Source organism: Garra rufa, chromosome 1, assembly GCF_049309525.1.
Source record: "Garra rufa chromosome 1, GarRuf1.0, whole genome shotgun sequence".
Classification (NCBI taxonomy): domain Eukaryota; kingdom Metazoa; phylum Chordata; class Actinopteri; order Cypriniformes; family Cyprinidae; genus Garra; species Garra rufa.
In genome coordinates, this window is record NC_133361.1 from 80,345,210 (window position 1) to 80,361,659 (window position 16,450).

At 42.6% G+C, this 16,450-nt stretch overlaps 15 non-coding genes across 15 annotated transcripts; all 15 read right to left on the reverse strand.

The window, feature by feature from the left end:
* Nucleotides 1-18: 18 nt before the first annotated feature.
* On the reverse strand, nucleotides 19-91 carry trnav-cac (transfer RNA valine (anticodon CAC)). The gene has a single exon. It is a non-coding gene; the product is annotated as a tRNA-Val (tRNA).
* A 3,991-nt stretch (nucleotides 92-4,082) lies between these two features.
* Nucleotides 4,083-4,155, reverse strand: trnav-aac (transfer RNA valine (anticodon AAC)). The gene has a single exon. It is a non-coding gene; the product is annotated as a tRNA-Val (tRNA).
* Nucleotides 4,156-4,939: 784 nt separating this feature from the next.
* On the reverse strand, nucleotides 4,940-5,012 carry trnav-cac (transfer RNA valine (anticodon CAC)). The gene has a single exon. It is a non-coding gene; the product is annotated as a tRNA-Val (tRNA).
* Nucleotides 5,013-6,296: 1,284 nt separating this feature from the next.
* On the reverse strand, nucleotides 6,297-6,369 carry trnav-cac (transfer RNA valine (anticodon CAC)). The gene has a single exon. It is a non-coding gene; the product is annotated as a tRNA-Val (tRNA).
* Nucleotides 6,370-6,492: 123 nt separating this feature from the next.
* Nucleotides 6,493-6,565, reverse strand: trnav-aac (transfer RNA valine (anticodon AAC)). Its single transcript has one exon. It is a non-coding gene; the product is annotated as a tRNA-Val (tRNA).
* A 1,838-nt stretch (nucleotides 6,566-8,403) lies between these two features.
* trnav-cac (transfer RNA valine (anticodon CAC)) lies at nucleotides 8,404-8,476 on the reverse strand. Its single transcript has one exon. It is a non-coding gene; the product is annotated as a tRNA-Val (tRNA).
* A 979-nt stretch (nucleotides 8,477-9,455) lies between these two features.
* trnav-cac (transfer RNA valine (anticodon CAC)) lies at nucleotides 9,456-9,528 on the reverse strand. The gene has a single exon. It is a non-coding gene; the product is annotated as a tRNA-Val (tRNA).
* Nucleotides 9,529-10,706: 1,178 nt separating this feature from the next.
* Nucleotides 10,707-10,779, reverse strand: trnav-aac (transfer RNA valine (anticodon AAC)). The gene has a single exon. It is a non-coding gene; the product is annotated as a tRNA-Val (tRNA).
* A 784-nt stretch (nucleotides 10,780-11,563) lies between these two features.
* trnav-cac (transfer RNA valine (anticodon CAC)) lies at nucleotides 11,564-11,636 on the reverse strand. The gene has a single exon. It is a non-coding gene; the product is annotated as a tRNA-Val (tRNA).
* Nucleotides 11,637-12,920: 1,284 nt separating this feature from the next.
* Nucleotides 12,921-12,993, reverse strand: trnav-cac (transfer RNA valine (anticodon CAC)). The gene has a single exon. It is a non-coding gene; the product is annotated as a tRNA-Val (tRNA).
* A 975-nt stretch (nucleotides 12,994-13,968) lies between these two features.
* On the reverse strand, nucleotides 13,969-14,041 carry trnav-cac (transfer RNA valine (anticodon CAC)). Its single transcript has one exon. It is a non-coding gene; the product is annotated as a tRNA-Val (tRNA).
* Nucleotides 14,042-14,167: 126 nt separating this feature from the next.
* On the reverse strand, nucleotides 14,168-14,240 carry trnav-aac (transfer RNA valine (anticodon AAC)). Its single transcript has one exon. It is a non-coding gene; the product is annotated as a tRNA-Val (tRNA).
* A 783-nt stretch (nucleotides 14,241-15,023) lies between these two features.
* Nucleotides 15,024-15,096, reverse strand: trnav-cac (transfer RNA valine (anticodon CAC)). The gene has a single exon. It is a non-coding gene; the product is annotated as a tRNA-Val (tRNA).
* Nucleotides 15,097-15,219: 123 nt separating this feature from the next.
* Nucleotides 15,220-15,292, reverse strand: trnav-aac (transfer RNA valine (anticodon AAC)). Its single transcript has one exon. It is a non-coding gene; the product is annotated as a tRNA-Val (tRNA).
* A 303-nt stretch (nucleotides 15,293-15,595) lies between these two features.
* On the reverse strand, nucleotides 15,596-15,668 carry trnai-aau (transfer RNA isoleucine (anticodon AAU)). Its single transcript has one exon. It is a non-coding gene; the product is annotated as a tRNA-Ile (tRNA).
* Nucleotides 15,669-16,450: the final 782 nt, after the last annotated feature.

The window sequence follows — 16,450 nt, forward strand, 5'->3', positions numbered from 1 at the left end:
TTGGAAAAAGCCAGTAGCTGTTTCCACCCAGTTTCGAACTGGGGACCTTTCGCGTGTGAGGCGAACGTGATAACCACTACACTATGGAAACTTGCAAAAAGTACACAGCCAGCAATCTCCTGGTGATCGCTTGCTGTAAAACGAATAAAGGAAAAGATAACTAAATCCCTCCCCTGACTTTGCAAACAGTTCATGTTTACCCACGAAAGAGAAACACTGTTTCTGCTCGGTTTCGAACAGAGGACCTTTCGCGTGTTAGGCGAAGGTGATGACCACTACACTACAGAAACTTGATTAGGATCCACCGTTCTTTTAACTCGGCTTGGCAGAAGGCCTTTGTAGTGTTGACGAAGAAAGCAACAGATCCCTACTTAACCCTCATGTACTGTTCCGGGTCAATTTGACCCGTTTTGATTTTTGAGTTGTCAGATATACTAGTTAACCTAGGTTTTTCTTTTTAAATTTAGGTGACTTTTCCTCATTTAGTGTCATGAACATGCATGCAAAGTTTCAACACAATGATGTGTTTTGGCATGTCTAAAAAAAAAAATGTTACGTTCGTACTGTTCCCGGGTCAATTTGACCCACCTATTTTAATGTTCTAGGGCAACTCTACCGACCCAAAATTGTACAATTTCTTGGTTATATTTTATTATTTTAGTTTTTTACTAGCCTATGAAGCCAAAAAATCTGATTTTCCCACTTATTTCAATGCAGAAATATATTTTGTCAGCTACAAATGGTAAAAATGAGCTATCATTTATATTTGCAACTTATCTAAAATACGATTAAAACTATCTTGTTTTTCTTGATATTTTGTGTGTTTTTCTTATTTAGGGTCATGAACATGCATGCAAAGTTTCAACATGCCGATGTGTTTTGGCATGTCTAAAAAAATTTTTGTTACGTTCGTACTGTTCCCGGGTCAATTTGACCCACCTATTTTAATGTTCTAGCGCAACTCTACAGACCCAAAAAAGTAGTATTTATTGGTTATATTTTGTTATTTTAGTTTTTTACTAGCCTAGGAAGCCAAAACAAGGAGATTTCCCCCACTTATTTCAATACAGAAAAATATTTTGTCAGCCACAGATGGTAAAAATTAGCTCTCATTTATTTTTGCAATCTGTCTGAAATACCATTAAAACTATGTTGTTTTTCTTGATATTTTGTGTGTTTTTCGCATTTAGGGTCATGAACATGCATGCAAAGTTTCAACATGCCGATGTGTTTTGGCATGTCTAAAAAAAAAAAAGTTACGTTCGTACTGTTCCCGGGTCAATTTGACCCACCTATTTTAATGCTCTAAGGCAACTCTACAGACCCAAAATAGTAACATTTCTTGGTTATATTTTGTTATTTTAGTTTTTTACTAGCCTAGGAAGCCAAAAAAAGGGATTTCCCCCACTTATTTCAATACAGAAAAAATATTTTGTCAGCTACAGATGGTAAAAATGAGCTCTCATTTATTTTTGCAATCTATCTGAAATGCTATTAAAACTATGTTGTTTTTCTTGATATTTTGTGGGTTTTTCTCATTTGGGGTCATGAACATGCATGCAAAGTTTCAACACGCTAATGTGTTGTTAAATGTACATACAGACGTTCGTAATGTTTGTGGGTCATTTTGACCCACATAGCCAGCTATTCAAAAGCACCTGTACAGACACAAAATAACATTTGCTCTTCAACTCCAGTCCAAGTGTTTTACTAATTTCAGCTCTAACCCTAACCAAACACACTTAAAAAAGTTAAATCACAGTATTTAGAATTAAGTGTAAATTACAGAAAGACAAATGTAAAAAAAAAAAAAAGTCAGACAGATAGTATAAAAAACAAAACATTTCTTTGATGTTTGTTTTTGTTATGTCTTGTTTCACGCTCCTCTGTGAGCATCATTCACTTTTTGCCTAAGTTGGGTCATTTTTTGTTCTGTAGACTAAATTCATAAATTCAAGGAATTACTCAAGACAAGATGAGCACACAGCAAGTGCATGCTTTCTGCATACAAATTTCTTGCACTTCACACATGGTTCTGGTTTTGCTGTCACGTTTGGATGGGCACACATCACATCTCTTCCTTTTTTTCCCAACATCTCTGCTCACTTTTTCGTTTTCTGTGGAACTGACTCTGGATCCACCTGCTTGCACTGACTCAACAAAAGCTGAAGCCGCTGGAGATCGAGGTGGACAGGTGCGTCTCTGGATCTCAGGGGTGATGAGAGCTCTTCCCAGCTCTTCCAGGAACACCCGACGTTTGTATGCTGACACGTCCAGGATGTTGTAGAAGACGACCAAAGGCCAACGGACAGTCTTGCGCTGACAGCTGAAGGAGGATGTAACTGGGCCTGAAGCCAAAGGTGGAGTCGACAACTTGGACAAAGTTACATCCTCCTTCAGCTGTCAGCGCAAGACTGTCCGTTGGCCTTTGGTCATCTTCTACAACATCCTGGACGTGTCAGCATTCAAACGTTGGAAGTGGAAGAGCTGGGAAGAGCTCTCATCACGCCTGAGATCCAGAGACGCACCTGTCCACCTCGATCTCCAGCGGCTTCAGCTTTTGTTGAGTCAGTGCAAGCAGGTGGATCCAGAGTCAGTTCCACAGAAAACGAAGAAGTGAGCAGAGATGTCGGGAAAAAAAGGAAGAGATGTGATGTGTGCCCATCCAAACGTGACAGCAAAACCAGAACCATGTGTGTGAAGTGCAAGAAATTTGTATGCAGAAAGCATGCACTTGCTGTGTGCTCATCTTGTCTTGAGTAATTCCTTGAATTTATTAATTTAGTCTACAGAACAAAAAATGACCCAACTTAGGCAAAAAGTGAACGTTTTTTTCATTATACAGCAATATTAAATTGTTCAGTTCTGATGTTTTGAGCAGCAAATGCAAAACAACAAAAACAAGTTAAAACAAACCAGCAAAAAAAGTCAGCATACTTTGTATTTTCAAAATTTGTCAAAACAAAACTGTAAAAAAAAAAAAAAAGAAATAAAAATGTTTTGGAAACATATTCATACATCATATGTTCCATTTGATGAGTATTCATATAAAAAAGTTTACTGTTAGTACCTGAGTCTTTGTTGTTTTCATAGTGTGATTTTTGGCAAATTGTATTGAATCCAGTTAGGGTCAATTTGACCCAGACCGTACAGGAAGTAACTGAAATCGAACAGTACATGAGGGTTAAGCAACTTTGGAAAAAGCCACCAGCTGTTACCACCAAGTTTCGAACTGGGGACCTTTCGCATGCGGCAAACGTGACAACCACTACACTATGGAATCCTTCACAGAGAAGACTGCCAGCAATCTCCTGGTGATCGCTTGTGGAAGAGCGAACTAAGGAAAAGATAATTAAACACCTCACCTGACTTTGCAAACATTTCATGTTTTCCCACAAAAGAGAAACTCTGTTTCTGCTCGGTAAATTCACTTGGCAGAAGGCATTTGTAGTGTTTACGAAGAAAGCAGTAGATCCCTACTTAAACAATTTTGGAAAAAGCCAACAGCTATTTCAGCACAGTTTTAAACTGGGGACATTTCGTATGTGAGGTGAATGTGATAACCATTACACTACAGAAACTTGTGCAGAGAAGACAGCCAGCAATCTCGTGGTGATTGCTTGTTGAAAAACCTATAAAGGAAAAGATTACTAAATCTCTCGTCTGACGATGCAAACAATTAATGTTTTACGTCCAAGGCAAAAAGCTGTTTCCGCTCAGTTTGGAACCGAGGACCTTTCGCGTGTAAAGCAAACGTGATGACCACTAGAGAAACCTGACGGGGAGCCTCTCTTCTTTTAACACTACTTGGCAGAAGAGGCCTTTGTAGTGTTGACTAAGAATGCAGCAGAGCCTGGCTTAAGCAATTTTGGAAAAAGCCAGTAGCTGTTTCCACCCAGTTTCAAAATGGGGACCTTTCGCGTGTGAGGCGAACGTGATAACCACTACACTATGGAAACTTGAAAGTACACAGCCAGCAATCTCCTGGTGATCGCTTGCTGTAAAACGAATAAAGGAAAAGACAACTAAATCCCTCCCCTGACTTTGCAAACAGTTCATGTTTACCCACGAAAGAGAAACACTGTTTCTGCTCGGTTTCGAACCGAGGACCTTTCGCGTGTTAGGCGAACGTGATGACCACTACACTACAGAAACTTGATTATGATCCACCGTTCTTTTAACTCGGCTTGGCAGAAGGCCTTTGTAGTGTTGACGAAGAAAGCAACAGATCCCTACTTAAGCAATTTTGGAAAAAGCCACCAGCTGTTGCCACCCAGTTTCGAACTGGGGACCTTTCGCATGAGGCGAACGTGACAACCACTACACTATGGAATCCCGTGCAGAGATGACTGCCAGCAATCTCCTGGTGATCGCTTGTGGAAGAGCGAACTAAGGAAAAGATAATTAAACACCTCACCTGACTTTGTAAACATTTCATGTTTTCCCACAAAAGAGAAACACTGTCTCTGCTCGGTAAATCCACTTGGAAGAAGGCATTTGTAGTGTTTACGAAGAAAGCAGTAGATCCCTACTTTAAACAATTTTGTAAAAAGCCAACAGCTGTTTCAAAACAGTTTCAAACTGGGGCCCTTTTGTGTGTGAGGTGAACGTGATAACCATTACACTACAGAAACTTGTGCAGAGAAGACAGCCAGCAATCTCGTGGTGATTGCTTGTTGAAAAACCTATAAAGGAAAAGATTACTAAATCTCTCGTCTGACGATGCAAACAATTAATGTTTTACGTCCAAGGCAAAAAGCTGTTTCCGCTCAGTTTGGAACCGAGGACCTTTCGCGTGTAAAGCGAACGTGATGACCACTACAGAAACCTGACGGGGAGCCTCTCTTCTTTTAACACTACTTGGCAGAAGAGGCCTTTGTAGTGTTGACTAAGAATGCAGCAGAGCCTGGTTTAAGTAATTTTGGAAAAAGCCAGTAGCTGTTTCCACCCAGTTTCGAACTGGGGACCTTTCGCGTGTGAGGCGAACGTGATAACCACTACACTATGGAAACTTGCAAAAAGTACACAGCCAGCAATCTCCTGGTGATCGCTTGCTGTAAAACGAATAAAGGAAAAGATAACTAAATCCCTCCCCTGACTTTGCAAACAGTTCATGTTTACCCACGAAAGAGAAACACTGTTTCTGCTCGGTTTCGAACCGAGGACCTTTTGCGTGTTAGGCGAACGTGATGACCACTACACTACAGAAACTTGATTACGATCCACCGTTCTTTTAACTCGCCTTTGCAGAAGGTAATGCAAAACTTGAACTTGATAATGATCCACCGTTCTTTTAACTCGGCTTGGCAGAAGGCCTTTGTAGTGTTGACGAAGAAAGCAACAGATCCCTACTTAAGCAATTTTGGAAAAAGCCACCAGCTGTTGCCACCCAGTTTCGAACTGGGGACCTTTCGCATGAGGCGAACGTGACAACCACTACACTATGGAATCCCGTGCAGAGATGACTGCCAGCAATCTCCTGGTGATCGCTTGTGGAAGAGCGAACTAAGGAAAAGATAATTAAACACCTCACCTGACTTTGTAAACATTTCATGTTTTCCCACAAAAGAGAAACACTGTCTCTGCTCGGTAAATCCACTTGGCAGAAGGCAATTGTATTGTTTACGAAGAAAGCAGTAGATCCCCACTTAAACAATTTTGGAAAAAGCCAACAGCTGTTTCAGCACAGTTTTAAACTGGGGACCTTTCGTATGTGAGGTGAATGTGATAACCATTACACTACAGAAACTTGTGCAGAGAAGACAGCCAGCAATCTCTTGGTGATCGCTTGTTGAAAAACCTATAAAGGAAAAGATTACTAAATCTCTCGTCTGACGATGCAAACAATTAGGCCCGGTTTCCCAGACAGGGCTTAGACTAAGCCAGGATTAGACCATAGTTCAATTAGGACATTTAAGTAATTTTTATAAACATGCTTAGAAAAAAACATTACTGGTGTGCATCTTGAGACAAAACAAAGGCACTGATATATTTTACAATCAATCAGTGCAATTTTATTTCAGTTGAAACACCTCAGACTTACATTTTAGTCTAGGACTAGGCTTAAGCCTTGTCTGCGAAACCGGGCCTTAATGTTTTACGTCCAAGGCAAAAAGCTGTTTCCGCTCAGTTTGGAACCGAGGACCTTTCGCGTGTAAAGCAAACGTGATGACCACTAGAGAAACCTGACGGGGAGCCTCTCTTCTTTTAACACTACTTGGCAGAAGAGGCCTTTGTAGTGTTGACTAAGAATGCAGCAGAGCCTGGCTTAAGCAATTTTGGAAAAAGCCAGTAGCTGTTTCCACCCAGTTTCGAACTGGGGACCTTTCGCGTGTGAGGCGAACGTGATAACCACTACACTATGGAAACTTGAAAGTACACAGCCAGCAATCTCCTGGTGATCGCTTGCTGTAAAACGAATAAAGGAAAAGATAACTAAATCCCTCCCCTGACTTTGCAAACAGTTCATGTTTACCCACGAAAGAGAAACACTGTTTCTGCTCGGTTTCGAACCGAGGACCTTTCGCGTGTTAGGCGAACGTGATGACCACTACACTACAGAAACTTGATTATGATCCACCGTTCTTTTAACTCGGCTTGGCAGAAGGCCTTTGTAGTGTTGACGAAGAAAGCAACAGATCCCTACTTAAGCAATTTTGGAAAAAGCAACCAGCTGTTGCCACCCAGTTTCGAACTGGGGACCTTTCGCATGAGGCGAACGTGACAACCACTACACTATGGAATCCTTTGCAGAGATGACTGCCAGCAATCTCCTGGTGATCGCTTGTGGAAGAGCGAACTAAGGAAAAGATAATTAAACACCTCACCTGACTTTGTAAACATTTCATGTTTTCCCACAAAAGAGAAACACTGTCTCTGCTCGGTAAATCCACTTGGCAGAAGGCATTTGTAGTGTTTAAGAAGAAAGCAGTAGATCCCTACTTAAACAATTTTGGAAAAAGCCAACAGCTGTTTCAGAACAGTTTTAAACTGGGGACCTTTCGTATGTGAGGAGAATGTGATAACCATTACACTACAGAAACTTGTGCAGAGAAGACAGCCAGCAATCTCGTGGTGATCGCTTGTTGAAAAACCTATAAAGGAAAAGATTACTAAATCTCTCGTCTGACGATGCAAACAATTAATGTTTTACGTCCAAGGCAAAAAGCTGTTTCCGCTCAGTTTGGAACCGAGGACCTTTCGCGTGTAAAGCGAACGTGATGACCACTACAGAAACCTGACGGGGAGGCTCTCTTCTTTTAACACTACTTGGCAGAAGAGGCCTTTGTAGTGTTGACTAAGAATGCATCAGAGCCTGGTTTAAGTAATTTTGGAAAAAGCCAGTAGCTGTTTCCACCCAGTTTCGAACTGGGGACCTTTCGCGTGTGAGGCGAACGTGATAAACACTACACTATGGAAACTTGCAAAAAGTACACAGCCAGCAATCTCCTGGTGATCGCTTGCTGTAAAACGAATAAAGGAAAAGATAACTAAATCCCTCCCCTGACTTTGCAAACAGTTCATGTTTACCCACGAAAGAGAAACACTGTTACTGCTCGGTTTCGAACCGAGGACCTTTCGCGTGTTAGGCGAACGTGATGACCACTACACTACAGAAACTTGATTACGATCCACCGTTCTTTTAACTCGGCTTGGCAGAAGGCCTTTGTAGTGTTGTCGAAGAAAGCAACAGATCCCTACTTAAGCAATTTTGGGAAAAGCCACCAGCTGTTACCACCAAGTTTCGAACTGGGGACCTTTCGCATGCGGCAAACGTGACAACCACTACACTATGGAATCCTTCGCAGAGAAGACTGCCAGCAATCTCCTGGTGATCGCTTGTGGAAGAGCGAACTAAGGAAAAGATAATTAAACACCTCACCTGACTTTGCAAACATTTCATGTTTTCCCACAAAAGAGAAACTCTGTTTCTGCTCGGTAAATCCACTTGGCAGAAGGCATTTGTAGTGTTTACGAAGAAAGCAGTAGATCCCTACTTAAACAATTTTGGAAAAAGCCAACAGCTGTTTCAAAACAGTTTCAAACTGGGGCCCTTTTGTGAGTGAGGTGAACGTGATAACCATTACACTACAGAAACTTGTGCAGAGAAGACAGCCAGCAATCTCGTGGTGATTGCTTGTTGAAAAACCTATAAAGGAAAAGATTACTAAATCTCTCGTCTGACGATGCAAACAATTAATGTTTTACGTCCAAGGCAAAAAGCTGTTTCCGCTCAGTTTGGAACCGAGGACCTTTCGCGTGTAAAGCGAACGTGATGACCACTACAGAAACCTGACGGGGAGCCTCTCTTCTTTTAACACTACTTGGCAGAAGAGGCCTTTGTAGTGTTGACTAAGAATGCAGCAGAGCCTGGCTTAAGCAATTTTGGAAAAAGCCAGTAGCTGTTTCCACCCAGTTTCGAACTGGGGACCTTTTGCGTGTGAGGCGAACGTGATAACCACTACACTATGGAAACTTGAAAGTACACAGCCAACAATCTCCTGGTGATCGCTTGCTGTAAAACGAATAAAGGAAAAGATAACTAAATCCCTCCCCTGACTTTGCAAACAGTTCATGTTTACCCACGAAAGAGAAACACTGTTTCTGCTCGGTTTCGATCCGTGGACATTTCGCGTGTTAGGTGAACGTGATGACCACTACACTACAGAAACTTGATTGTGATCCACCGTTCTTTTAACTCGGCTTGGCAGAAGGCCTTTGTAGTGTTGACAAAGAAAGCAACAGATCCCTACTTAAGCAATTTTGGAAAAAGCCACCAGCTGTTGCCACCCAGTTTCGAACTGGGGACTTTTCGCATGAGGCGAACGTGACAACCACTACACTATGGAATCCCGTGCAGAGATGACTGCCAGCAATCTCCTGGTGATCGCTTGTGGAAGAGCGAACTAAGGAAAAGATAATTAAACACCTCACCTGACTTTGTAAACATTTCATGTTTTCCCACAAAAGAGAAACACTGTCTCTGCTCGGTAAATCCACTTGGCAGAAGGCAATTGTATTGTTTACGAAGAAAGCAGTAGATCCCCACTTAAACAATTTTGGAAAAAGCCAACAGCTGTTTCTGCACAGTTTTAAACTGGGGACCTTTCGTATGTGAGTTGAATGTGATAACCATTACACTACAGAAACTTGTGCAGAGAAGACAGCCAGCAATCTCGTGGTGATCGCTTGTTGAAAAACCTATAAAGGAAAAGATTACTAAATCTCTCGTCTGACGATGCAAACAATTAATGTTTTACGTCCAAGGCAAAAAGCTGTTTCCGCTCAGTTTGGAACCGAGGACCTTTCGCGTGTAAAGCGAACGTGATGACCACTACAGAAACCTGACGGGGAGGCTCTCTTCTTTTACCACTACTTGGCAGAAGAGGCCTTTGTAGTGTTGACTAAGAATGCATCAGAGCCTGGTTTAAGTAATTTTGGAAAAAGCCAGTAGCTGTTTCCACCCAGTTTCGAACTGGGGACCTTTCGCGTGTGAGGCGAACGTGATAACCACTACACTATGGAAACTTGCAAAAAGTACACAGCCAGCAATCTCCTGGTGATCGCTTGCTGTAAAACGAATAAAGGAAAAGATAACTAAATCCCTCCCCTGACTTTGCAAACAGTTCATGTTTACCCACGAAAGAGAAACACTGTTTCTGCTCGGTTTCGAACAGAGGACCTTTCGCGTGTTAGGCGAAGGTGATGACCACTACACTACAGAAACTTGATTAGGATCCACCGTTCTTTTAACTCGGCTTGGCAGAAGGCCTTTGTAGTGTTGACGAAGAAAGCAACAGATCCCTACTTAAGCAACTTTGGAAAAAGCCACCAGCTGTTACCACCAAGTTTCGAACTGGGGACCTTTCGCATGCGGCAAACGTGACAACCACTACACTATGGAATCCTTCACAGAGAAGACTGCCAGCAATCTCCTGGTGATCGCTTGTGGAAGAGCGAACTAAGGAAAAGATAATTAAACACCTCACCTGACTTTGCAAACATTTCATGTTTTCCCACAAAAGAGAAACTCTGTTTCTGCTCGGTAAATTCACTTGGCAGAAGGCATTTGTAGTGTTTACGAAGAAAGCAGTAGATCCCTACTTAAACAATTTTGGAAAAAGCCAACAGCTATTTCAGCACAGTTTTAAACTGGGGACATTTCGTATGTGAGGTGAATGTGATAACCATTACACTACAGAAACTTGTGCAGAGAAGACAGCCAGCAATCTCGTGGTGATTGCTTGTTGAAAAACCTATAAAGGAAAAGATTACTAAATCTCTCGTCTGACGATGCAAACAATTAATGTTTTACGTCCAAGGCAAAAAGCTGTTTCCGCTCAGTTTGGAACCGAGGACCTTTCGCGTGTAAAGCAAACGTGATGACCACTAGAGAAACCTGACGGGGAGCCTCTCTTCTTTTAACACTACTTGGCAGAAGAGGCCTTTGTAGTGTTGACTAAGAATGCAGCAGAGCCTGGCTTAAGCAATTTTGGAAAAAGCCAGTAGCTGTTTCCACCCAGTTTCAAAATGGGGACCTTTCGCGTGTGAGGCGAACGTGATAACCACTACACTATGGAAACTTGAAAGTACACAGCCAGCAATCTCCTGGTGATCGCTTGCTGTAAAACGAATAAAGGAAAAGACAACTAAATCCCTCCCCTGACTTTGCAAACAGTTCATGTTTACCCACGAAAGAGAAACACTGTTTCTGCTCGGTTTCGAACCGAGGACCTTTCGCGTGTTAGGCGAACGTGATGACCACTACACTACAGAAACTTGATTATGATCCACCGTTCTTTTAACTCGGCTTGGCAGAAGGCCTTTGTAGTGTTGACGAAGAAAGCAACAGATCCCTACTTAAGCAATTTTGGAAAAAGCCACCAGCTGTTGCCACCCAGTTTCGAACTGGGGACCTTTCGCATGAGGCGAACGTGACAACCACTACACTATGGAATCCCGTGCAGAGATGACTGCCAGCAATCTCCTGGTGATCGCTTGTGGAAGAGCGAACTAAGGAAAAGATAATTAAACACCTCACCTGACTTTGTAAACATTTCATGTTTTCCCACAAAAGAGAAACACTGTCTCTGCTCGGTAAATCCACTTGGAAGAAGGCATTTGTAGTGTTTACGAAGAAAGCAGTAGATCCCTACTTTAAACAATTTTGTAAAAAGCCAACAGCTGTTTCAAAACAGTTTCAAACTGGGGCCCTTTTGTGTGTGAGGTGAACGTGATAACCATTACACTACAGAAACTTGTGCAGAGAAGACAGCCAGCAATCTCGTGGTGATTGCTTGTTGAAAAACCTATAAAGGAAAAGATTACTAAATCTCTCGTCTGACGATGCAAACAATTAATGTTTTACGTCCAAGGCAAAAAGCTGTTTCCGCTCAGTTTGGAACCGAGGACCTTTCGCGTGTAAAGCGAACGTGATGACCACTACAGAAACCTGACGGGGAGCCTCTCTTCTTTTAACACTACTTGGCAGAAGAGGCCTTTGTAGTGTTGACTAAGAATGCAGCAGAGCCTGGTTTAAGTAATTTTGGAAAAAGCCAGTAGCTGTTTCCACCCAGTTTCGAACTGGGGACCTTTCGCGTGTGAGGCGAACGTGATAACCACTACACTATGGAAACTTGCAAAAAGTACACAGCCAGCAATCTCCTGGTGATCGCTTGCTGTAAAACGAATAAAGGAAAAGATAACTAAATCCCTCCCCTGACTTTGCAAACAGTTCATGTTTACCCACGAAAGAGAAACACTGTTTCTGCTCGGTTTCGAACCGAGGACCTTTTGCGTGTTAGGCGAACGTGATGACCACTACACTACAGAAACTTGATTACGATCCACCGTTCTTTTAACTCGCCTTTGCAGAAGGTAATGCAAAACTTGAACTTGATAATGATCCACCGTTCTTTTAACTCGGCTTGGCAGAAGGCCTTTGTAGTGTTGACGAAGAAAGCAACAGATCCCTACTTAAGCAATTTTGGAAAAAGCCACCAGCTGTTGCCACCCAGTTTCGAACTGGGGACCTTTCGCATGAGGCGAACGTGACAACCACTACACTATGGAATCCCGTGCAGAGATGACTGCCAGCAATCTCCTGGTGATCGCTTGTGGAAGAGCGAACTAAGGAAAAGATAATTAAACACCTCACCTGACTTTGTAAACATTTCATGTTTTCCCACAAAAGAGAAACACTGTCTCTGCTCGGTAAATCCACTTGGCAGAAGGCAATTGTATTGTTTACGAAGAAAGCAGTAGATCCCCACTTAAACAATTTTGGAAAAAGCCAACAGCTGTTTCAGCACAGTTTTAAACTGGGGACCTTTCGTATGTGAGGTGAATGTGATAACCATTACACTACAGAAACTTGTGCAGAGAAGACAGCCAGCAATCTCTTGGTGATCGCTTGTTGAAAAACCTATAAAGGAAAAGATTACTAAATCTCTCGTCTGACGATGCAAACAATTAGGCCCGGTTTCCCAGACAGGGCTTAGACTAAGCCAGGATTAGACCATAGTTCAATTAGGACATTTAAGTAATTTTTATAAACATGCTTAGAAAAAAACATTACTGGTGTGCATCTTGAGACAAAACAAAGGCACTGATATATTTTACAATCAATCAGTGCAATTTTATTTCAGTTGAAACACCTCAGACTTACATTTTAGTCTAGGACTAGGCTTAAGCCTTGTCTGCGAAACCGGGCCTTAATGTTTTACGTCCAAGGCAAAAAGCTGTTTCCGCTCAGTTTGGAACCGAGGACCTTTCGCGTGTAAAGCAAACGTGATGACCACTAGAGAAACCTGACGGGGAGCCTCTCTTCTTTTAACACTACTTGGCAGAAGAGGCCTTTGTAGTGTTGACTAAGAATGCAGCAGAGCCTGGCTTAAGCAATTTTGGAAAAAGCCAGTAGCTGTTTCCACCCAGTTTCGAACTGGGGACCTTTCGCGTGTGAGGCGAACGTGATAACCACTACACTATGGAAACTTGAAAGTACACAGCCAGCAATCTCCTGGTGATCGCTTGCTGTAAAACGAATAAAGGAAAAGATAACTAAATCCCTCCCCTGACTTTGCAAACAGTTCATGTTTACCCACGAAAGAGAAACACTGTTTCCGCTCGGTTTCGAACCGTGGACCTTTCGCGTATTAGGCGAACGTGATGACCACTACAGAAACTTGATTGTAATCCACCGTTCTTTTAACTTGGCTTGGCAGAAGGCCTTTGTAGTGTTGACGAAGAAAGCAACAGATCCCTACTTAAGCAATTTTGGAAAAAGCCACCAGCTGTTGCCACCCAGTTTCGAACTGGGGACCTTTCGCATGAGGCGAACGTGACAACCACTACACTATGGAATCCCGTGCAGAGATGACTGCCAGCAATCTCCTGGTGATCGCTTGTGGAAGAGCGAACTAAGGAAAAGATAATTAAACACCTCACCTGACTTTGTAAACATTTCATGTTTTCCCACAAAAGAGAAACACTGTCTCTGCTCGGTAAATCCACTTGGAAGAAGGCATTTGTAGTGTTTACGAAGAAAGCAGTAGATCCCTACTTTAAACAATTTTGTAAAAAGCCAACAGCTGTTTCAAAACAGTTTCAAACTGGGGCCCTTTTGTGTGTGAGGTGAACGTGATAACCATTACACTACAGAAACTTGTGCAGAGAAGACAGCCAGCAATCTCGTGGTGATTGCTTGTTGAAAAACCTATAAAGGAAAAGATTACTAAATCTCTCGTCTGACGATGCAAACAATTAATGTTTTACGTCCAAGGCAAAAAGCTGTTTCCGCTCAGTTTGGAACCGAGGACCTTTCGCGTGTAAAGCGAACGTGATGACCACTACAGAAACCTGACGGGGAGCCTCTCTTCTTTTAACACTACTTGCCAGAAGAGGCCTTTGTAGTGTTGACTAAGAATGCAGCAGAGCCTGGTTTAAGTAATTTTGGAAAAAGCCAGTAGCTGTTTCCACCCAGTTTCGAACTGGGGACCTTTCGCGTGTGAGGCGAACGTGATAACCACTACACTATGGAAACTTGCAAAAAGTACACAGCCAGCAATCTCCTGGTGATCGCTTGCTGTAAAACGAATAAAGGAAAAGATAACTAAATCCCTCCCCTGACTTTGCAAACAGTTCATGTTTACCCACGAAAGAGAAACACTGTTTCTGCTCGGTTTCGAACCGAGGACCTTTCGCGTGTTAGGCGAACGTGATGACCACTACACTACAGAAACTTGATTACGATCCACCGTTCTTTTAACTCGGCTTTGCAGAAGGCCTTTGTAGTGTTGACGAAGAAAGCAACAGATCCCTACTTAAGCAATTTTGGAAAATGCCACCAGCTGTTACCACCAAGTTTCGAACTGGGGACCTTTCGCATGCGGCAAACGTGACAACCACTACACTATGGAATCCTTCGCAGAGAAGACTGCCAGCAATCTCCTGGTGATCGCTTGTGGAAGAGCGAACTAAGGAAAAGATAATTAAACACCTCACCTGACTTTGCAAACATTTCATGTTTTCCCACAAAAGAGAAACTCTGTTTCTGCTCAGTAAATCCACTTGGCAGAAGGCATTTGTAGTGTTTACAAAGAAAGCAGTAGATCCCTACTTAAACAATTTTGGAAAAAGCCAAAAGCTGTTTCAAAACAGTTTCAAACTGGGGCCCTTTTGTGTGTGAGGTGAACGTGATAACCATTACACTACAGAAACTTGTGCAGAGAAGACAGCCAGCAATCTCGTGGTGATCGCTTGTTGAAAAACCTATAAAGGAAAAGATTACTAAATCTCTCGTCTGACGATGCAAACAATTAATGTTTTACGTCCAAGGCAAAAAGCTGTTTCCGCTCAGTTTGGAACCGAGGACCTTTCGCGTGTAAAGCAAACGTGATGACCACTAGAGAAACCTGACGGGGAGCCTCTCTTCTTTTAACACTACTTGGCAGAAGAGGCCTTTGTAGTGTTGACTAAGAATGCAGCAGAGCCTGGCTTAAGCAATTTTGGAAAAAGCCAGTAGCTGTTTCCACCCAGTTTCGAACTGGGGACCTTTCGCGTGTGAGGCGAACGTGATAACCACTACACTATGGAAACTTGAAAGTACACAGCCAGCAATCTCCTGGTGATCGCTTGCTGTAAAACGAATAAAGGAAAAGACAACTAAATCCCTCCCCTGACTTTGCAAACAGTTCATGTTTACCCACGAAAGAGAAACACTGTTTCTGCTCGGTTTCGAACCGAGGACCTTTCGCGTGTTAGGCGAACGTGATGACCACTACACTACAGAAACTTGATTTTGATCCACCGTTCTTTTAACTCGGCTTGGCAGAAGGCCTTTGTAGTGTTGACGAAGAAAGCAACAGATCCCTACTTAAGCAATTTTGGAAAAAGCCACCAGCTGTTGCCACCCAGTTTCGAACTGGGGACCTTTCGCATGAGGCGAACGTGACAACCACTACACTATGGAAACTTGAAAGTACACAGCCAGCAATCTCCTGGTGATCGCTTGCTGTAAAACGAATAAAGGAAAAGATAACTAAATCCCTCCCCTGACTTTGCAAACAGTTCATGTTTACCCACGAAAGAGAAACACTGTTTCCGCTCGGTTTCGAACCGTGGACCTTTCGCGTATTAGGCGAACGTGATGACCACAACACTACAGAAACTTGATTGTAATCCACCGTTCTTTTAACTTGGCTTGGCAGAAGGCCTTTGTAGTGTTGACGAAGAAAGCAACAGATCCCTACTTAAGCAATTTTGGAAAAAGCCACCAGCTGTTGCCACCCAGTTTCGAACTGGGGACCTTTCGCATGAGGCGAACGTGACAACCACTACACTATGGAATCCCGTGCAGAGATGACTGCCAGCAATCTCCTGGTGATCGCTTGTGGAAGAGCGAACTAAGGAAAAGATAATTAAACACCTCACCTGACTTTGTAAACATTTCATGTTTTCCCACAAAAGAGAAACACTGTCTCTGCTCGGTAAATCCACTTGGAAGAAGGCATTTGTAGTGTTTACGAAGAAAGCAGTAGATCCCTACTTTAAACAATTTTGTAAAAAGCCAACAGCTGTTTCAAAACAGTTTCAAACTGGGGCCCTTTTGTGTGTGAGGTGAACGTGATAACCATTACACTACAGAAACTTGTGCAGAGAAGACAGCCAGCAATCTCGTGGTGATTGCTTGTTGAAAAACCTATAAAGGAAAAGATTACTAAATCTCTCGTCTGACGATGCAAACAATTAATGTTTTACGTCCAAGGCAAAAAGCTGTTTCCGCTCAGTTTGGAACCGAGGACCTTTCGCGTGTAAAGCGAACGTGATGACCACTACAGAAACCTGACGGGGAGCCTCTCTTCTTTTAACACTACTTGGCAGAAGAGGCCTTTGTAGTGTTGACTAAGAATGCAGCAGAGCCTGGTTTAAGTAATTTTGGAAAAAGCCAGTA